The following is a 24,106-nucleotide window of genomic DNA, read 5'->3' as shown; positions in this document are numbered from 1 at the left end:
TATTTCAATTTGTCATCACTTTTCTTTATAGTGAAAACAATGGATGTATGCTCGAGATTATACTTGAACTGTTATAAATTGCTTGTGTTCTTGATTTATTTTCACAAATTTTATTTCAATATTGTTTTCTGGCACAAGTTTTCTCCTAGAAGTTTGTGCATATCTGATTGACAATTTCACATGTCAACAATATGATTATACATGTATAGATCGAAAGCATAAAAAATCAATGTTTTATGATCTACATATATATAAGTCTACAAACATTAACATTTTTAACTACACCATATCAAATGTAATAAATAGAATTATACCCAAAAGAGAAAAATAGTCTATCTATTAAACTGACCTCATTATGAGTCTGATACTTTCGGATCCATGATTTCTTCTCTATCGATGAATCGGTCGAGCATTTCCTTATCTCGCAAAACCAAACAATCGTTTTCCTTCCTGAAGCGGTCATAGCGACGTTTCACTACATAATTATACATATACTCTTTGAAAGAAGCCGGAACAAACCTAAAAGTGCTCAAAGCAGAGTACATGAATGGCAAGTAGGAGACCAATCTGAGCGCAGCTGCAGAGCCTTGGTGGAATAGACCAAGACCCTCGACGAATAGAAATCATTGATGAACGTCGTCTCGATCAAGATCGCAAAGGTGAGTAGGGCTCGACTGTCTCGGATTGAAGGCAACATAATTTGATTTTCCTGTACTTGTTTAGTTAGTTTGATGATCCATTTCACTCCTCGGTGGAAGAGATTGCAGATGCAATCGAAAACCACCACACATGGCTGAAGGATGTTGACTCAAAGTCTTCGTGACCTTATTTTGATGATATACAAAACAAATATTTGATTATTATTTGTTACTAATTTATTCTTAACTTTGTAGTACACAAGAACACTATTCCAAGTAATCAAAGAACCAAGGGTTCCAAGAAGTTTTCAAAGGCTCAAAGAACTCAGGACTAAGTGTGATTAAAGTTTACATATTTTCTTTAGTCTTGTAAAAAGAGTAATTACTCATTAGCTAAATTCTTTTTCATCAAAAGTTTTTCTAAAAGTCACTTTTTAAAGAAAATTATTTTGAAGAGATTTATTAAAAATATGATTGTATAAAATTTATATAATTTTTCTTAGAGGAGAAATACTTGTTTTATAAATATCTTCATAGTTATATAACTATTTTATAATATAAAACAATGTTCTAAAATTGGTGGTAACAACTTAGAACAAAAAGTGATTTAAAAAAGGCCAACTGCTCAATTTTTGCACAGGCTGGTCGACTGCCCTATGCATGCCGGTTGACTGGCATGTCGCCCCTTGTGGGCCCTGCAGTGTGGCAGCTTTTGCTTTAAATGTACGACTCCAACGACTCTTTTAGCCGGTCGATTGGTTGCTCGCCCAGTTGATGTCAGAGAGCCCCAAAATGCCCCCAATGGCTCTTTTTCTCTTCTCTCTATAAATAAACTCATTTTTAGACTCAATTTGTAGCTAAGATCAGTCATATATCATACTATTGAGCAATTACAAGTGTTCTAAGCATTTATGCTCTTCATCCTTTTCAAAACACTTCTTCATACACACTGAGTCAAAGTTGTGATTATTTTCATTAGTGTGTTTGCATTTCTCTCTAGGTTCTTACATTGTATTTCATCATCTAAGAGAGAGTTGTGCTTTGTTCTTTCACTTTAAAAAACCTTTCATTGTATTGAGGTGAGGTTGACACCTGTATTGTAAACAACCCGGTATAGGTGAGATTAACACTTCAATAATCAGAGTGAGGTTGATAGTCCTTTTGAGAAACTATTGTAAAAGGTTTGGGTAAGACCTTGGTGAAAATTCCCCGGATGTAAAAAGGATTGATCAAGTCCATAACTTAATCTGGCATTAGAACTCAAAGTTCATGCTACCTTTGAAGACCAAGAACCTTGTAAAATCGAGAGTTTGCATCCCTATAACCTTAAAATCCTTTACATTCGTGCTTACTTGATTATTTACATTGGTTCTATCTATTTATTGCATGAAAGTTTCACTGAGTTGCTAGAAGTAGATAGTTAAGTTTTAAATTATGAAATTAGTTTTAAATTTCCAATTCACCCCCTCTTGGAAACATATCTTGGGCTAACAATTGGTATCAAAGCTAAGGTACTCATATTTGATTAGATTTTACAATCTAAATTATATATGGTGTTTCCAAGTACTTCACAAAATAGCATGGTAGAAGGTTTCAACACAACTATGGCTCATTTTTTCAATGGTGTAGACATTCCTTATTGGAAAATTAATATGTAAACTTATCTTCAATCTATTGATTATGAATTATGGCATATTGTTTGTGATTGACCTTATGTCCCTAAGCATATAGTGAATGAGAAGAAATTAGTCCAAAAATATAAGGATTTTGATGAAAATGACAAGAAAATGCTATCAAAACATGCTAAGGCTAAGTATGCTCTCATTTGTGGTTTAGATAGAGATATTGTAATGCCCTGGGTAGCCAAGACCGTTGCACTGTGTGATTATAAAGATGCAAGACTTGCTAATTGTTGACCCACGATTTGGCCAACTGACACGGAGTCAAAATATGAATGATATAGACGAATGTAAAGAGAATAACGTAATGACAAAAGCAAAGAAAACACAGTGATTTATAGTGGTTCGGCCCCAGGATCTGGTAATGACCTACGTCCACTTAGAATAATATTGATATGGAACCAAAAGTGTGATCAGAGAACTTGGGTTCAATGAGTTTCAACACTTCTGACAAAATAATACAATTTGACTAGGAGAAATTCTATATCTCTATGATTCAGCAGCCAAAAAAAAGTCCCTTCCCCTTGAGCTATATCTTGCTATTTATAGGCTCATGGAGGGTTACAAAATATTGTTACAGATATTATCCCCTGAATAATGGGATATCCCGAAGATTGCAAGAGATAAATTCGGGATTCCCAAAGATCTTCCCATAAATGTTGCCTTGCCAGCGGAACCACCGACTAGACTGGTCGTGGGAAAGACAGGCTTGTCCTGCTTCTGCTGCGTCTCCTGGTCGATACTCTAGCAGACGCCGTCCAGGTATCAGCCACGTGTCAAGAGATTATCTGCCATGTCACAAATGCTAATTTATTGGATAACACTAATCAAGTCATATAGTTGAAAATGTGGTCCTAAAGCTTAAAAGGTTTTAGTCATAAATAGATAATTTTCATATAAAATGATTGTTTAGTACATGGAATCCCAAAACAGGGTTTAAAAGACACATTTAAAAAAAAATCCCAGAAGTCGTAAATAACTCAGGCCACTCTACTGGAAAAATACACATTTTAGGTTTCCGTCCCTGTACAAACCCTCGACCTTGGCGGCCGAGCAGCTGACAATGTACACCTCGCCCCCAGAGCTCTCCAACTCATAGTTGGTCCAACATATCCTTGCCTTTACCTGCACCACGTACCACCCGTGAGCTGAGGTCCAGCAAGAAAACATAATATTGCAGCGTGATCAATATCAATAATCAAATATTTCACAAGCATAACCAAGTATTTAACAATTCATCAACTTCACCTACTCAATGATAACAAACGACAAATTAACAATTTTTCATCCAAATAATCAACATATCATATTCATCAAGTTAACAACAATAATCACATTCATAATCAAAATTTTATCACAACCATCAAATGATACTCAGGGTCGGCGCCCTTAGGTTGCACCCCCTGTTTAACTCACTGTCTTCAGCTCACTTAGGCCGCCCCCAGTGTTATACCCACTGACTCCGGCCAGCTTAACCGAGCTCAATGATTAATAAGTCATCCTCAGCTACCAGTGGCTGAGCCGCGCCCTGTGCTCAAATATTGATTCCGACACCCTTAGGTCGTTTATCATATGTCCCCGTGGCGTAATACCACCTCATGACATTATATACAAATATAGGGAACGCATAGTCCCAACTTAACCACCTAACCAGGTGCAACTTTCTTACCTTAGATTCCAATAGCATTGATTAGCAAAATTGACCTTCAAGCACGATCTCGTCCGAGCCCTAGCGTAAACCTAGTCACAGCCACAAATTAGAATCATCACCAAACTTCAATTCCAAAACCTAGCCTCAAGACCAATCTCGAGCCCTCGGGAAGCCCTAATTCCACCAAACAGAGTGGTGGAATCAAACCCCGAGCCCCCTTGGCAAAAACCCTAAGAAATAACCCAAAAATCCCCTTCTGGAAACAGGGTAGCGCTACAATGCCACAAAGTGGGCACTATAGTGCTACAAACAGAGCCAAATCACCCAAACAGCCCTGGCCTAGCGCTGTAGCGCCGAAAGGCTAGCGCTACAGTGCTAGTTACAGCACCCAACTTCCCAGATTTGTCTCCTTTGAATTTCCTCGAACCAAAACCCACCAAAACTCCTCCAAACCTCAACCACACTCCAAAATGAGCCTACCATCATCTATATCTCACCCTACATGACCCAATAACCCAAAACTTAGCCACATGCACCTTTAAACAAAGAAAACAAGATTTGACTCCAAGACTCAAGAACTCAACCAGAAAACTAGAACAACCCAGAAATTCAAGTGTTCAAGCTCAGAATTTCTTACCTCAAGTGGAGAATTCGACCTTGGGCTACCCTTAGTATCCTTCCAGCCTTTAGCTCCTCAATTCTTCAAGCTTAATTCCCTAGAATTCCCATCCAAAACTCAATTCAAGCACAACTAATCAAAACAAGAAAAACTCAGACTAAACTCTTTAAGCCTTACCTTAATTTGATGGTTAATCCCAGCTAACCCTCTACAACTTCTTCAAGGATCAAGGTTCCAAAGCTTAGCTGTGACTCCCTCTGAATTTACAGCTTCAAATTCCTCTAGAAATGGTGAAGAGACCAAATCGAGAGAGAGAAAGAGATATACCACATACCCTGTTTTTCCTTCTTTCTTTCCTTCTCTATTCTTTCCTTTAACTTCTAAGACTTTCTACAGCTTCCACTAAAGCCATAAAGCAGTAAACACCAAAAGACCATATTTCCCTCCCAATTAAAACCAAGCTTTTAAACATTCTAAGGGTATTTTAGTCATTGCTCCAAATTCCCGCTAATTGTTCAAGTATCCCTAATAATTTCTGCTTACATCCCGATGCCAAACTAATCGCCATTTATTTTCCTCAGTATCAAATATTCTCCAATATATTTCCCAAATTCCCAAAAATACCCCCAGGCTCCCCCGAGCCGGGTATAAATCCCCACTGTGACTTTTTCGCTAAATCGCTCATGAGGATCGCCTTGAGTCTCAAACCGCAAATATATTCACATAATAATGTGGTCTCAACAATTTATCACAAATAATCATGTTTATGCCCTCAACGGGCCAAAATTACAATTATACCCTTATAACCTAATCAGGGCCTACATGCATAATAATACTCATAGTCATGCATCTCATATATTCATATAATCATATAAGCATGCTTATCACATAATCATGAATCTAATCATATCCATATACTCATTTAATCATGCATGTCATATAATCATGCATTTGATCATTCATTCACATAGATACCAATTATGACATCCTGACACACTAATCAAGGCCCTTAAGCCTTATTAGCTAATTTTGGGTAGTTACAACTATCCCCTCCTTACAACAATTTTGTCCTCGAAATTTATTCGAACACACACCAGGTGACAACTCCCATACCTCTGACCATACCTCCAGAGTCTAATTCTTTACCTTTGATCCCATAATAACACTCTAACTAGAGTGACAGTCTTGTTCCATATGATCTTATCTTATAACTTTAATCTCATTAACCTTTTCTCACTTCAAAAACTCTGCTGAACCCCAAAGTCTACTCAATCCATCAGCGATCATTTTTCGTCCTGTTATTGACACCAATAAAACCCATAAGCCATTACCCATACCAGGATAAGACAAACTTGTAAGCCCCTGGCCTAATTCTTGGTACGATCTCAAAATTCTTTTTAACTAGGAATCAAACTCTTTTTTTTTTCTTTATATCATCATACTCTTTTTTGTCTGCACTACTTGGGGACTTACAAGTCTCCTGCTCTAGAATTTAGTGTTCCAACACTTGATTTTTTTTTGCGAACCCTTTTTGTCCTTTTAGACAGGCAGACGCTCCTGCCCTAATAATTATCATAACCTCATTGGTTTTCCCCCGAACCAATACTGAACCATAATACTCGTTGTCTTTCGCTTGCTTACTTATAATCAACACCACACACCTCCTATCTTACCATATCTTATGTTGTGTCACCTCAGCCGCAAGCCAACATTCATCACTGTGGCTGCTCACCAAAGCATTATAATTTTCTTAATATCCCAAACATTTACACATTCATAAAATAGCCATCAATCCTTTAGATTGTCATTTTTTCCACAGACAGCCACCAATTCTAAGATCCAATCTTATCCCCTTCGTTCTCTAATTTCTTTCCAGAACCTGGAGAATTAAAGAGTCTTAACCGTTATCATCAATTGTCACACCATGTCACTCATTCATATGAACCAAACTATATTAACTCAATCTGCCGAGTTATAACCTTTCAGGTCTAATTACCCTACTTATAGTCCAATGTGGTCCACACTAATGATCCACTACTATACCTTGTTACCTTTAGGATCTTCACCTTAATATCAAGTTCCATCCGATCACTCACCCGATCTTTATTTCTTAACTCGTATCACAATGGTAGGTTTCTTAACCATTCTCATAAAATCCTCTTCCTGAATTTCATTGCCCATCGAGACATATACCTATCCATAACCCATCACCGACACCATACCAATCCCCATTGTTATTGTATCTGACCTTGCTGTAACATGTAGGATCATGTCTATCCGACACAGACCATCCCCAGTAAGAGATCGACTTCCAAATTAATTTTCCCAGTAAGTCTCACCGAACCCTGATCTCAGGATTTTTCCTTTACAAACAACCAAGCGCTCAAATCTCTTACGCTTTACCTTCACTATCAACTGAGTATTCTCTATACACTGACCATGTTTCCATTCGTTCACCTTTTGCAAGGCTCAAACCACCATCTCTTTAGTCTATATCTGGGCGCGTCTCAAACTTGATGTGCCACTTACAGTCTTATGTTTTAAAAACAAAGTCAAATCCATTCTCACTACTCTTTTGTAACCATTTGCTACACAGGAAATTCTATATCACGAGGTGTTGACCAATCCTTATTCCGTCTTTCAAAAATCTGACACAAAGTTGTCCATTCAGTCCACCCTTAGATTCTTTTGTTGTTCTAATCTCTGATGTGGCCGCCCTCCAAAGATACTTATGTAGTAGAAGACATATTCACTAGTCTCGTTGTGCTTCTTATCCTTCAGATGTTCTTCAGTAATCTCTCTGTGGCTTCTGACTGAACCTCTTCATACCTGATCCCTTTTCTTCCTGTAGCATGACCTTGAATATCCTTGGCGAGATTATAACCGACACCTTCTGTAGCCTTACCTGTTACCCTGCTTCTTTAGTCTTAGTATCGTCAGTGTAGTAGTCATTCGCATTTTGCTTATAGCTGGAGAGTAGTTAAATGCATCCTTGACGAACCTAGATGTGGCTTATTCATATCTTTCCTGTACTTTCTACTTGTTGAACTTTCCTGTGTTGTTGAAGCTTAAGTCAGTCAAGAATCTCTACTGATAATCCACCTCACCCCACTTGGTACAAGTGATAATTCCTGAAATGCCCTTTTCCTTGATCCTCATCTGGTAATAACCAGATCAAAGATCAATCCCTAAAGACATTATCTTGTCTTGTAACCGGGCATTTAAACTCTTCATCCTTAACAGATGATAACAACGAATTCTATAGTACGGCGCTCTGTCTAATCCATCCCCAAGTCAAATTGTCCCTCCGCTGAACTAGTAGTTCTTTCTGCCAACCTAACACCATTCTTCACACTGTCCCTGATACTTAATCTGCCCATAGCCGACTCCTGAAGCGTACTCAGCAACTCCTTACATATCCATTTGAATCCCTACTGACCATTTCAGTTTCTATTCAATCCAACTTATATACTTCCAGTGATGTCCCTCTTAGTCCATGGTTGTCTCTTAACAAATTAGCTCTCACCCAAGTTTATAACAAGGCTCTCATATGGCAGGCTCAATTACTTTCACTATGAACCCCTTTACCACCTGTATTATAATTCCTCTTTAGAAAGTTTTTGATTCATCCCCATCTAGCATTAATATCTCAAACCCCTCATATAACACCCTTGAGGCATATACTTTATATAGAAACCCTTCATGGGAGATACACCACACCGAACTCTTTCAGCCCATTATGTAACGAAAAACAAGGATTATCAAGTCAACCGATCACCTCCAAGGAACTAGCCTCGGGCTTCGAGTGTAACAAGGCATTCCAATTTTCCATCCTCTAATCCTGGGCAATCCCTACTCGGCCCTAATGTACTGAATCATCCCATGCAGATAACATGTCCTTATATGGTATCTTTTTAGTTGGTATCTCCTACATCTTGTGCATACTGATTAATCATCACTAAGCCTCATCACCGTCTTGATGGCTATCTTGTAAACTATACCCCTTCCTGTCAAAACCAAAAGATTGAGAACTATCAGAAGTTCTTTTATTCCGATTACTGAGTATCTGCCCTGACTGAGTTCCACCAATGGGAACACCGTCATCCGTATTTCTTGCCCTTCAACACTCACGCTCCATACTTCATTCCTTATATCTCAGATACCATGGTCGTCCCTGCTGCCCAGGCATTGACGAAAACCTCATGCACCGGAGCGGCCCTGATGCTCTGGATCATTCCAGCGTTTAATCCTTAAATGAGTTATCATTTCTGGTTACATCCACTTGTGTCAACTTCCAAAGTGGATTGGCTAACTCTTCAAACTTGTTGACATACTCTGTTGTTGTCTTACCATTCTAAACCATATTCATAAAATTACTAGTCCCCGAAGATCCGACCACGTCTGTGGTACCATTTTTGTGCATTCTTTTGCCACAACTACTTGACACAATTGCTCTGTCACAACCTATCATCTTTATGTAACCAAGGACGGAATTAGCTATGCTCATCCACTAATCAATTCCTAGGCCACTCCAACCCTTCCTTAAAACCAAGGAATTATGCCTCTAAAGCCTTTAACATAGTATTTTTGTCTGTCTGTATCTTCAAGTCAACCAACACTTGTGACCCTGCTGTTACACTATACCAAACCAAAAACTTGCTATTATACCCATCTAGTCTTCTTTATCAGACCTCATAACTTACTTACATACCAGCGAACCTCCGCTGCGACCTTCAGGGGCAGATGGAGGGTTCCCACTCCTTATCTATCATCTGCAACTCCTACCATATCATTACCAAGTCAATTTAACCATTCCGAGCACAAACAATCTGAATTTACCTGCCATTACTGACTAAACCCTTCATCCCTGATGTTCATATCCAGAACCATTCCACAGGCAGGTCTAAACAATCACAATAGCCATATGCATATAAAGCATAACAAACACCAATCCACATTACTATGCATTAGTTAATAACTTCATTGCCACTAAATATAATAATGTTCATCATGCTTTCCATATAGCAATAAATAGATAAAACATGTAAATTCAATTTAAACAATTAACCACATGTAATCAATATCCAAACTGTTATTCAAATATCCATCCACATGCAATAGCAATGCTAATCAGCACGCCTTGATATCATCACACAACAGTCAAGGGCCAGGCCCTATCAGAGTCTCATGCTTCCTATTGCTCACACAAATTAATGCATTTATATTCCATTCAAGCACTTAAGCATATAATCTCATATATTCAATTACGGAAACTTGAGTCGAGATTGTCTTTAGCGGCAAATGTACATGTCCAGCCAGTCTTCAAGAACCCTTAAACCTAGGATAGTCTGATACCAAGTTGTAACACCCTGGATAGCCAAGACCGTTACATTGTGTAATTATAAAGGTGCAAGACTTGCTAATCAAGTCATATAGTTGAAAATGTGGTCCTAAAGTCATAATTAGGCAAAGATTAAAAGGTTTTAGTCATAAACAGATAATTTTCATATAAAATGATTGTTTAGTACATGGGATCCCAAAACAGGGTTTAAAAGACACATTTACAAAAAATCCCAGAAGTCGTAAATAACTCAGGCCACTCTAATGGCAAAATACACATTTTAGGCTTCTGTCCCTGTACAAACCCTCGACCGTGGTGGCCGAGCAGCTGATATTGTACACCTCGCCCCAGAGCTCTCCAACTCATGGTTGGTCCAACATATCCTTGCCTTTACCTGCACCACGTAGCACCCGTGAGCCGAGGCCCAGCAAGAAAACATAATATTGTAGCATGATCAATATCAATAATCAAATCTTTCACAAGCATAACCAAGTATTCAACAATTCGTCAAATTCACCTACTCAATGATAACAAATGACAAATTTGTTGGGGTTTTATGCCCTAATTAAAACCCAAATTCTTTGTAATCTCATTTTATTATCAATAAAAGAATAGAAATCATTTTTTGACTTGGTCAATCACTTTGCTCACATGTTTTATTTTCATGATTATTTATTTAATATAAACTTCTATTAAATCCCGAGCATGCATATAGCTAATCTTATTTATAGTGACGTAATCACAGTGGAATATAAATATGATTATATGTTCAAAATAAGTTAGTCCTAAGATTAGTCAGTGCACCGGATTTACACTGACTTGCCAATCTACGATATGATCTACTTACACATTACAGTGTTATGTTCTTTCCAGAACATTAGCAAAGTAGATAAGATCGGATGTATTTGTTACATCGGACAGGACCGATATTGACAGTTGATAAGATAAGTAAACATACCGTTATTATCTATTCTAGTCATATCATATAGTTGACCATAGGTCAATTCAATCTCAATTCTGAGTGGTTAGTATTCTAACTGATTGTATTATTTGAGTTCTTTGACTTGTTCGTTACCAGCTTACCCTACGGACTAGCCCATACTTACATCTTGGGAACTCGGTAGTATAATTGAGTGGGAGTGTTAATCATAGATATGAACATCTATAGCTTCTGATGAAGACGTGAAACGATGGTTTCCTTTTAGTTTGGTTCAAGGTGTTAAATGATAGAGATCTCATTTCAGTAATTAAATTAGTTTACTGAAATATCATTTACAAGGAACTAAGTGTTTTAAGGATAAAATACAATGAGGGGTAAAACGGTATTTTAGTCCTATCTCATTGTAGACCGTCTATAGAGGATTGAGTGACAATTATGGTTGTAACAATGGATAATTAATAGCGTATCTATATTTGTTATAGAGCGTTCTATGAATTCAAGAGTGCAATTCCAAGTCTATAGTGGAGTCACGAGGAATTAATAAGTTAGTAAATTTATTTGTTAAATTTATGATAACTTATTGGAGCTTGATTTCATAGGCCCATGGTCCCCATTGTACCTTGGATAAAATCATCTAGATAGTCTCAATTAATTGATTTAATCATCAATTAGAATTATCAAAGTTGACCAGGTCAATTTTGGATAGTTTCACAGAGTTGTGTAATTTTGAGAAGAAAAGAGAAATTATGGCAGATTTATTAATTAAGATAAATTGGTATCTAAATTAATAAATAAATTTAAATCAAGGTTCAAATTATAAATAATTAATTTGATAAAGGATTTAAATAATTATTTAATTAATTAAATCAATAGAAAATAATACAGGCCTTGATTTTAAGTCCAATGGGCTTATAATCAAATGGGAAATTTCACGGGCCTATAGCCCATGATAATTTCGACCTAGGGCTTCAAAATGGCTGTTATTTTATTGATTTTTTAATTAAATTAAATGGCCTAATTGAGTCTATAAAAGGAGTGCTTATAGAGAAGTCAAAACAATGGTTTTTGATAAGTCAGATTTTCTGATAGTTTTATATTCTCTCTAAACACAAGTCCTTTTCTAAGCCTCTTTGTATTTTCTCTTCTTCTCTCTATATCTATCTCATGTGTTGAGAATTGCCCACACTAGTCTAGGTGGTTCTAAGGATACATTGGAAGATCGTGAAGAAAATAGAAGATCGGTTCAGTTTCTTGATAATACTCTGCGACAAAGAGGATACAAGAGTTAGAGAAACTGAAGGAAGGACTCTTAATTCCGCTGCGTATACTGTAAGTATTATATTGTTTGTTTCTCTTTGAATTCAATTTAGAAACATGTTTTAGGCTATCTCGTATTAATTTGTTTAATATTAGATATACATGAAAATAAATAAAGATCCTGTATAAGTTTTTTCCAACATATTCACCGTTGGGGAATCTCCTAATGGGGTGGGGAATTTAATTTAATTTATTTTTAAATAAATGGAATCCCTACGTGGAGTCCATTTATTTAAAAAATAAATTTTAGAATAAAAATGGTGAATTATATAAATTAAAATATGACACAATATTTATGATTTAAAATGCTAAATATTATCCCAAATAAAATTTAAAATAAAAAAGTTACTAATATACTACAATAGCATATAGAGAACAATATAAAATACATAAAAAATATTATAAAAATAGATAAAAATTTAAATGGGGCCCAGTCGAGGCGGAGAGTGCCATCCCCACCCCCGTCCCATTTAACATTCGGGGATTGAAAATGATTCCCGTTCCCCATTTAGATGTGGCTTTCCTGCCCCATTAGGGGCGGTCCCCACGGGGTCTCGTCGCCATGGGAAAAATGTGCATCCCTACTCGACGGTGACTCCTGACCCCAGCTCCGGCACTGACCTCGATCCTGGGCCACTCGACACGGACCTTACTACAATACAACCTAATTTTTAAAATATTACAATAAAAACTAACATATATAATTTCTTATGTATTAAATAATACAGTTAATGTTGTATTAAAATTTATGATTGTAATAATTAATACAATGCAAAATTAAATACAAACATAATGTTCTACTTATTTAATGCAATACCTTTATACGACATGCCAAACATGCTCTTAGTATATGTAAATTAATGAGGAGAACTATAGATACATTTTGTATGCAATATACACATTCTATGTTCAACATTTCATATTTTGCAAGAAAAGAAAAGAAAATTGTATGTATGAATATATAGTGTTAAACGTGGTTAAGGATTGAGTATAATGAGATACATGCAATTGACGAATATTATTTTAGAATTAAAGAATTTAAAACCATAAGACCATTTTCTAAAGTTCTCTTGAAAAATAGTCTGTTTTAAGAAAGATGATTATATCTTAAGAATAGAATAATTTGAAACATTCCAATCTTTACACCAAAAAGAAGAGAAAAAACGGTTAAGAATCATTTCAATTTGACCCATTTGGAATTGTGAAAAGAGACTTGGATTTTAATATTAGAAAAATCTTAGAAAAAAATATTTTGAACAAAAACTTCATGTTTATAAAAATGCATAGAATAAGGTGGAAAGACAATTTTTTAAATTATACTCTCAAGCTAAATGCATGCAGTTTTGACACTAGATTGAGATTGTGATGAATATTTAAAATTAATCTCATTTGTGTGTGATCACTGATTCCAGTTTCAATTCTAGATCATACTCGATCCCATGTATGATGAAAAAATTGACAGAACAATATTCAACACTGCTTAAAACCAAGCTAAATAGTACGATTTGTCATTAGATTTAATGAAAAATGCATTGGAGATCTTTTGTTATGCTCAAGCTTCATTTTATGGTTAGAAAAACCAGGTCCTAATTTCTTTTACTAGGGAAGCTTTACATGTTTTTTTTTCTTTTAAAGTTTCAACTCAAAAATCAGTAGTATGATAGGTACCTGCTTAAGTCCCTACAATCTTTGAGAGACAGAAAACTCTACCATGCTCTTAAGCAATTCTCATTGTATCATTATGAAAAATTAACCATAGACTAAAAGTTCGTAATTATTTATACGGTAAGACTTCCATAATGTGCTCTATATTGGAATAACTTTCCTATACTCATAATTTTTTTAATTATAAATAAGAATAAATTTTACATTATAATAAATTATAATATATTTTGGTTCCACCTTTAAAAAATATGTCTCCAGAGTAATAATTGTGTTAATATTAAATATTTTTATATATAAGCTATCTTATACATACTAAAAATTTATGATAAAATTAATTATCAATTTAGACTTATAAAATAACTTTATATATTTCCGATCGTTATATAAATATGTACATTGTAGCTATACTTTTTATGTTAATTTCGTTTATCAATGTTAATACATTGAATTTGACATATTTTATCAATTATTATTTAATTTAGATTTAAATGTATATATTTCCAACATTTTATAGATATAACTTTATATGTTGGTCCCAACATTATTACTAAGTTTTACTCTATATATATCTAATAAATATATACATATTTCCCACAATATATCATCACCAATAAAATAACAACTATCCCATGTGTATAGACTGAAAGTGATTCATTCTTCCCATATTTTCTCAGCTACCAAACTGACCAACAAAGCCCAATAATAATTCACTTTAGAGATAGGCAGAGGCAAACAAAAATTGACACAAACTTTAAATTCTATAATCCAAGCATGTCAACAAGTTGTTCTCCACCTAGAACAACACAAAATCCCCAATTCATAGAGTTCAAGACACATATAATATCTAAGCATGTACATAGCAGTAGGATTACCTCAAGTTTCCAGGTTCATGATTTGCTCCCACAAGTATTGAGAATCGGGATTTCGATTCATACTTAGAGACCTATTAAGCAATTTAGCTAGCTCCCATAAGATTCCAGATTTGGATTTCAAGTTTTTTTTTTCTACCGAAAACGACATGGTGCAACTTGTGGAAAAGAAGAATGTACATACATTTGTGTATGCCTATATATGTTATGTGATAAAAGCCATATTTACACGGGTGACATGATGAATCATCAAATTAACCTAGAATAATTCTTGTATTATTTTATTAATATTTTTGTAAAATAAATTCAAATAAGTCTATATTTAAATTTAAATGATTATTATATTGCAACAAATGAGAAGATATTTATAATATATAATTTCTCAAATTACCAAGTCTACCGTTATGCTTCACTATATACAAAGCTGATAAAGTTTATTTGTAAAAGGTACTTGAATTCTAATTTCCAGAGAACATACTATTTCAATTTGTCATCACTTTTCTTTATAGTGAAAACAATGGATGTATGCTCGAGATTATACTTGAACTGTTATAAATTGCTTGTGTTCTTGATTTATTTTCACAAATTTTATTTCAATATTGTTTTCTGGCACAAGTTTTCTCCTAGAAGTTTGTGCATATCTGATTGACAATTTCACATGTCAACAATATGATTATACATGTATAGATCGAAAGCATAAAAAATCAATGTTTTATGATCTACATATATATAAGTCTACAAACATTAACATTTTTAACTACACCATATCAAATGTAATAAATAGAATTATACCCAAAAGAGAAAAATAGTCTATCTATTAAACTGACCTCATTATGAGTCTGATACTTTCGGATCCATGATTTCTTCTCTATCGATGAATCGGTCGAGCATTTCCTTATCTCGCAAAACCAAACAATCGTTTTCCTTCCTGAAGCGGTCATAGCGACGTTTCACTACATAATTATACATATACTCTTTGAAAGAAGCCGGAACAAACCTAAAAGTGCTCAAAGCAGAGTACATGAATGGCAAGTAGGAGACCAATCTGAGCGCAGCTGCAGAGCCTTGGTGGAATAGACCAAGACCCTCGACGAATAGAAATCATTGATGAACGTCGTCTCGATCAAGATCGCAAAGGTGAGTAGGGCTCGACTGTCTCGGATTGAAGGCAACATAATTTGATTTTCCTGTACTTGTTTAGTTAGTTTGATGATCCATTTCACTCCTCGGTGGAAGAGATTGCAGATGCAATCGAAAACCACCACACATGGCTGAAGGATGTTGACTCAAAGTCTTCGTGACCTTATTTTGATGATATACAAAACAAATATTTGATTATTATTTGTTACTAATTTATTCTTAACTTTGTAGTACACAAGAACACTATTCCAAGTAATCAAAGAACCAAGGGTTCCAAGAAGTTTTCAAAGGCTCAAAGAACTCAGGACTAAGTGTGATTAAAGTTTACATATTTTCTTTAGTCTTGTAAAAAGAGTAATTACTCATTAGCTAAATTCTTTTTCATCAAAAGTTTTTCTAAAAGTCACTTTTTAAAGAAAATTATTTTGAAGAGATTTATTAAAAATATGATTGTATAAAATTTATATAATATTTCTTAGAGGAGAAATACTTGTTTTATAAATATCTTCATAGTTATATAACTATTTTATAATATAAAACAATGTTCTAAAATTGGTGGTAACAACTTAGAACAAAAAGTGATTTAAAAAAGGCCAACTGCTCAATTTTTGCACAGGCTGGTCGACTGCCCTATGCATGCCGGTTGACTGGCATGTCGCCCCTTGTGGGCCCTGCAGTGTGGCAGCTTTTGCTTTAAATGTACGACTCCAACGACTCTTTTAGCCGGTCGATTGGTTGCTCGCCCAGTTGATGTCAGAGAGCCCCAAAATGCCCCCAATGGCTCTTTTTCTCTTCTCTCTATAAATAAACTCATTTTTAGACTCAATTTGTAGCTAAGATCAGTCATATATCATACTATTGAGCAATTACAAGTGTTCTAAGCATTTATGCTCTTCATCCTTTTCAAAACACTTCTTCATACACACTGAGTCAAAGTTGTGATTATTTTCATTAGTGTGTTTGCATTTCTCTCTAGGTTCTTACATTGTATTTCATCATCTAAGAGAGAGTTGTGCTTTGTTCTTTCACTTTAAAAAACCTTTCATTGTATTGAGGTGAGGTTGACACCTGTATTGTAAACAACCCGGTATAGGTGAGATTAACACTTCAATAATCAGAGTGAGGTTGATAGTCCTTTTGAGAAACTATTGTAAAAGGTTTGGGTAAGACCTTGGTGAAAATTCCCCGGATGTAAAAAGGATTGATCAAGTCCATAACTTAATCTGGCATTAGAACTCAAAGTTCATGCTACCTTTGAAGACCAAGAACCTTGTAAAATCGAGAGTTTGCATCCCTATAACCTTAAAATCCTTTACATTCGTGCTTACTTGATTATTTACATTGGTTCTATCTATTTATTGCATGAAAGTTTCACTGAGTTGCTAGAAGTAGATAGTTAAGTTTTAAATTATGAAATTAGTTTTAAATTTCCAATTCACCCCCTCTTGGAAACATATCTTGGGCTAACAATTGGTATCAAAGCTAAGGTACTCATATTTGATTAGATTTTACAATCTAAATTATATATGGTGTTTCCAAGTACTTCACAAAATAGCATGGTAGAAGGTTTCAACACAACTATGGCTCATTTTTTCAATGGTGTAGACATTCCTTATTGGAAAATTAATATGTAAACTTATCTTCAATCTATTGATTATGAATTATGGCATATTGTTTGTGATTGACCTTATGTCCCTAAGCATATAGTGAATGAGAAGAAATTAGTCCAAAAATATAAGGATTTTGATGAAAATGACAAGAAAATGCTATCAAAACATGCTAAGGCTAAGTATGCTCTCATTTGTGGTTTAGATAGAGATATTGTAATGCCCTGGGTAGCCAAGACCGTTGCACTGTGTGATTATAAAGATGCAAGACTTGCTAATTGTTGACCCACGATTTGGCCAACTGACACGGAGTCAAAATATGAATGATATAGACGAATGTAAAGAGAATAACGTAATGACAAAAGCAAAGAAAACACAGTGATTTATAGTGGTTCGGCCCCAGGATCTGGTAATGACCTACGTCCACTTAGAATAATATTGATATGGAACCAAAAGTGTGATCAGAGAACTTGGGTTCAATGAGTTTCAACACTTCTGACAAAATAATACAATTTGACTAGGAGAAATTCTATATCTCTATGATTCAGCAGCCAAAAAAAAGTCCCTTCCCCTTGAGCTATATCTTGCTATTTATAGGCTCATGGAGGGTTACAAAATATTGTTACAGATATTATCCCCTGAATAATGGGATATCCCGAAGATTGCAAGAGATAAATTCGGGATTCCCAAAGATCTTCCCATAAATGTTGCCTTGCCAGCGGAACCACCGACTAGACTGGTCGTGGGAAAGACAGGCTTGTCCTGCTTCTGCTGCGTCTCCTGGTCGATACTCTAGCAGACGCCGTCCAGGTATCAGCCACGTGTCAAGAGATTATCTGCCATGTCACAAATGCTAATTTATTGGATAACACTAATCAAGTCATATAGTTGAAAATGTGGTCCTAAAGCTTAAAAGGTTTTAGTCATAAATAGATAATTTTCATATAAAATGATTGTTTAGTACATGGAATCCCAAAACAGGGTTTAAAAGACACATTTAAAAAAAAATCCCAGAAGTCGTAAATAACTCAGGCCACTCTACTGGAAAAATACACATTTTAGGTTTCCGTCCCTGTACAAACCCTCGACCTTGGCGGCCGAGCAGCTGACAATGTACACCTCGCCCCCAGAGCTCTCCAACTCATAGTTGGTCCAACATATCCTTGCCTTTACCTGCACCACGTACCACCCGTGAGCTGAGGTCCAGCAAGAAAACATAATATTGCAGCGTGATCAATATCAATAATCAAATATTTCACAAGCATAACCAAGTATTTAACAATTCATCAACTTCACCTACTCAATGATAACAAACGACAAATTAACAATTTTTCATCCAAATAATCAACATATCATATTCATCAAGTTAACAACAATAATCACATTCATAATCAAAATTTTATCACAACCATCAAATGATACTCAGGGTCGGCGCCCTTAGGTTGCACCCCCTGTTTAACTCACTGTCTTCAGCTCACTTAGGCCGCCCCCAGTGTTATACCCACTGACTCCGGCCAGCTTAACCGAGCTCAATGATTAATAAGTCATCCTCAGCTACCAGTGGCTGAGCCGCGCCCTGTGCTCAAATATTGATTCCGACACCCTTAGGTCGTTTATCATATGTCCCCGTGGCGTAATACCACCTCATGACATTATATACAAATATAGGGAACGCATAGTCCCAACTTAACCACCTAACCAGGTGCAACTTTCTTACCTTAGATTCCAATAGCATTGATTAGCAAAATTGACCTTCAAGCACGATCTCGTCCGAGCCCTAGCGTAAACCTAGTCACAGCCACAAATTAGAATCATCACCAAACTTCAATTCCAAAACCTAGCCTCAAGACCAATCTCGAGCCCTCGGGAAGCCCTAATTCCACCAAACAGAGTGGTGGAATCAAACCCCGAGCCCCCTTGGCAAAAACCCTAAGAAATAACCCAAAAATCCCCTTCTGGAAACAGGGTAGCGCTACAATGCCACAAAGTGGGCACTATAGTGCTACAAACAGAGCCAAATCACCCAAACAGCCCTGGCCTAGCGCTGTAGCGCCGAAAGTCTAGCGCTACAGTGCTAGTTACAGCACCCAACTTCCCAGATTTGTCTCCTTTGAATTTCCTCGAACCAAAACCCACCAAAACTCCTCCAAACCTCAACCACACTCCAAAATGAGCCTACCATCATCTATATCTCACCCTACATGACCCAATAACCCAAAACTTAGCCACATGCACCTTTAAACAAAGAAAACAAGATTTGACTCCAAGACTCAAGAACTCAACCAGAAAACTAGAACAACCCAGAAATTCAAGTGTTCAAGCTCAGAATTTCTTACCTCAAGTGGAGAATTCGACCTTGGGCTACCCTTAGTATCCTTCCAGCCTTTAGCTCCTCAATTCTTCAAGCTTAATTCCCTAGAATTCCCATCCAAAACTCAATTCAAGCACAACTAATCAAAACAAGAAAAACTCAGACTAAACTCTTTAAGCCTTACCTTAATTTGATGGTTAATCCCAGCTAACCCTCTACAACTTCTTCAAGGATCAAGGTTCCAAAGCTTAGCTGTGACTCCCTCTGAATTTACAGCTTCAAATTCCTCTAGAAATGGTGAAGAGACCAAATCGAGAGAGAGAAAGAGATATACCACATACCCTGTTTTTCCTTCTTTCTTTCCTTCTCTATTCTTTCCTTTAACTTCTAAGACTTTCTACAGCTTCCACTAAAGCCATAAAGCAGTAAACACCAAAAGACCATATTTCCCTCCCAATTAAAACCAAGCTTTTAAACATTCTAAGGGTATTTTAGTCATTGCTCCAAATTCCCGCTAATTGTTCAAGTATCCCTAATAATTTCTGCTTACATCCCGATGCCAAACTAATCGCCATTTATTTTCCTCAGTATCAAATATTCTCCAATATATTTCCCAAATTCCCAAAAATACCCCCAGGCTCCCCCGAGCCGGGTATAAATCCCCACTGTGACTTTTTCGCTAAATCGCTCATGAGGATCGCCTTGAGTCTCAAACCGCAAATATATTCACATAATAATGTGGTCTCAACAATTTATCACAAATAATCATGTTTATGCCCTCAACGGGCCAAAATTACAATTATACCCTTATAACCTAATCAGGGCCTACATGCATAATAATACTCATAGTCATGCATCTCATATATTCATATAATCATATAAGCATGCTTATCACATAATCATGAATCTAATCATATCCATATACTCATTTAATCATGCATGTCATATAATCATGCATTTGATCATTCATTCACATAGATACCAATTATGACATCCTGACACACTAATCAAGGCCCTTAAGCCTTATTAGCTAATTTTGGGTAGTTACAACTATCCCCTCCTTACAACAATTTTGTCCTCGAAATTTATTCGAACACACACCAGGTGACAACTCCCATACCTCTGACCATACCTCCAGAGTCTAATTCTTTACCTTTGATCCCATAATAACACTCTAACTAGAGTGACAGTCTTGTTCCATATGATCTTATCTTATAACTTTAATCTCATTAACCTTTTCTCACTTCAAAAACTCTGCTGAACCCCAAAGTCTACTCAATCCATCAGCGATCATTTTTCGTCCTGTTATTGACACCAATAAAACCCATAAGCCATTACCCATACCAGGATAAGACAAACTTGTAAGCCCCTGGCCTAATTCTTGGTACGATCTCAAAATTCTTTTTAACTAGGAATCAAACTCTTTTTTTTTTCTTTATATCATCATACTCTTTTTTGTCTGCACTACTTGGGGACTTACAAGTCTCCTGCTCTAGAATTTAGTGTTCCAACACTTGATTTTTTTTTGCGAACCCTTTTTGTCCTTTTAGACAGGCAGACGCTCCTGCCCTAATAATTATCATAACCTCATTGGTTTTCCCCCGAACCAATACTGAACCATAATACTCGTTGTCTTTCGCTTGCTTACTTATAATCAACACCACACACCTCCTATCTTACCATATCTTATGTTGTGTCACCTCAGCCGCAAGCCAACATTCATCACTGTGGCTGCTCACCAAAGCATTATAATTTTCTTAATATCCCAAACATTTACACATTCATAAAATAGCCATCAATCCTTTAGATTGTCATTTTTTCCACAGACAGCCACCAATTCTAAGATCCAATCTTATCCCCTTCGTTCTCTAATTTCTTTCCAGAACCTGGAGAATTAAAGAGTCTTAACCGTTATCATCAATTGTCACACCATGTCACTCATTCATATGAACCAAACTATATTAACTCAATCTGCCGAGTTATAACCTTTCAGGTCTAATTACCCTACTTATAGTCCAATGTGGTCCACACTAATGATCCACTACTATACCTTGTTACCTTTAGGATCTTCACCTTAATATCAAGTTCCATCCGATCACTCACCCGATCTTTATTTCTTAACTCGTATCACAATGGTAGGTTTCTTAACCATTCTCATAAAATCCTCTTCCTGAATTTCATTGCCCATCGAGACATATACCTATCCATAACCCATCACCGACACCATACCAATCCCCATTGTTATTGTATCTGACCTTGCTGTAACATGTAGGATCATGTCTATCCGACACAGACCATCCCCAGTAAGAGATCGACTTCCAAATTAATTTTCCCAGTAAGTCTCACCGAACCCTGATCTCAGGATTTTTCCTTTACAAACAACCAAGCGCTCAAATCTCTTACGCTTTACCTTCACTATCAACTGAGTATTCTCTATACACTGACCATGTTTCCATTCGTTCACCTTTTGCAAGGCTCAAACCACCATCTCTTTAGTCTATATCTGGGCGCGTCTCAAACTTGATGTGCCACTTACAGTCTTATGTTTTAAAAACAAAGTCAAATCCATTCTCACTACTCTTTTGTAACCATTTGCTACACAGGAAATTCTATATCACGAGGTGTTGACCAATCCTTATTCCGTCTTTCAAAAATCTGACACAAAGTTGTCCATTCAGTCCACCCTTAGATTCTTTTGTTGTTCTAATCTCTGATGTGGCCGCCCTCCAAAGATACTTATGTAGTAGAAGACATATTCACTAGTCTCGTTGTGCTTCTTATCCTTCAGATGTTCTTCAGTAATCTCTCTGTGGCTTCTGACTGAACCTCTTCATACCTGATCCCTTTTCTTCCTGTAGCATGACCTTGAATATCCTTGGCGAGATTATAACCGACACCTTCTGTAGCCTTACCTGTTACCCTGCTTCTTTAGTCTTAGTATCGTCAGTGTAGTAGTCATTCGCATTTTGCTTATAGCTGGAGAGTAGTTAAATGCATCCTTGACGAACCTAGATGTGGCTTATTCATATCTTTCCTGTACTTTCTACTTGTTGAACTTTCCTGTGTTGTTGAAGCTTAAGTCAGTCAAGAATCTCTACTGATAATCCACCTCACCCCACTTGGTACAAGTGATAATTCCTGAAATGCCCTTTTCCTTGATCCTCATCTGGTAATAACCAGATCAAAGATCAATCCCTAAAGACATTATCTTGTCTTGTAACCGGGCATTTAAACTCTTCATCCTTAACAGATGATAACAACGAATTCTATAGTACGGCGCTCTGTCTAATCCATCCCCAAGTCAAATTGTCCCTCCGCTGAACTAGTAGTTCTTTCTGCCAACCTAACACCATTCTTCACACTGTCCCTGATACTTAATCTGCCCATAGCCGACTCCTGAAGCGTACTCAGCAACTCCTTACATATCCATTTGAATCCCTACTGACCATTTCAGTTTCTATTCAATCCAACTTATATACTTCCAGTGATGTCCCTCTTAGTCCATGGTTGTCTCTTAACAAATTAGCTCTCACCCAAGTTTATAACAAGGCTCTCATATGGCAGGCTCAATTACTTTCACTATGAACCCCTTTACCACCTGTATTATAATTCCTCTTTAGAAAGTTTTTGATTCATCCCCATCTAGCATTAATATCTCAAACCCCTCATATAACACCCTTGAGGCATATACTTTATATAGAAACCCTTCATGGGAGATACACCACACCGAACTCTTTCAGCCCATTATGTAACGAAAAACAAGGATTATCAAGTCAACCGATCACCTCCAAGGAACTAGCCTCGGGCTTCGAGTGTAACAAGGCATTCCAATTTTCCATCCTCTAATCCTGGGCAATCCCTACTCGGCCCTAATGTACTGAATCATCCCATGCAGATAACATGTCCTTATATGGTATCTTTTTAGTTGGTATCTCCTACATCTTGTGCATACTGATTAATCATCACTAAGCCTCATCACCGTCTTGATGGCTATCTTGTAAACTATACCCCTTCCTGTCAAAACCAAAAGATTGAGAACTATCAGAAGTTCTTTTATTCCGATTACTGAGTATCTGCCCTGACTGAGTTCCACCAATGGGAACACCGTCATCCGTATTTCTTGCCCTTCAACACTCACGCTCCATACTTCATTCCTTATATCTCAGATACCATGGTCGTCCCTGCTGCCCAGGCATTGACGAAAACCTCATGCACCGGAGCGGCCCTGATGCTCTGGATCATTCCAGCGTTTAATCCTTAAATGAGTTATCATTTCTGGTTACATCCACTTGTGTCAACTTCCAAAGTGGATTGGCTAACTCTTCAAAC

The 24,106-nt window shown here is 36.4% G+C and overlaps 2 pseudogenes; both read right to left on the bottom strand.

The window, feature by feature from the left end:
- Positions 1-353: 353 nt before the first annotated feature.
- LOC133800120 (uncharacterized) lies at positions 354-8,691 on the bottom strand (annotated as a pseudogene).
- A 6,859-nt stretch (positions 8,692-15,550) lies between these two features.
- On the bottom strand, positions 15,551-23,888 carry LOC133800119 (uncharacterized; annotated as a pseudogene).
- Between the last annotated feature and the right edge of the window lie 218 nt (positions 23,889-24,106).

Source organism: Humulus lupulus, chromosome 9 (genome assembly GCF_963169125.1).
Source record: "Humulus lupulus chromosome 9, drHumLupu1.1, whole genome shotgun sequence".
Taxonomy (NCBI): Eukaryota; Viridiplantae; Streptophyta; class Magnoliopsida; order Rosales; family Cannabaceae; genus Humulus; species Humulus lupulus.
This window is presented reverse-complemented; position numbering and strand designations above follow the sequence as displayed.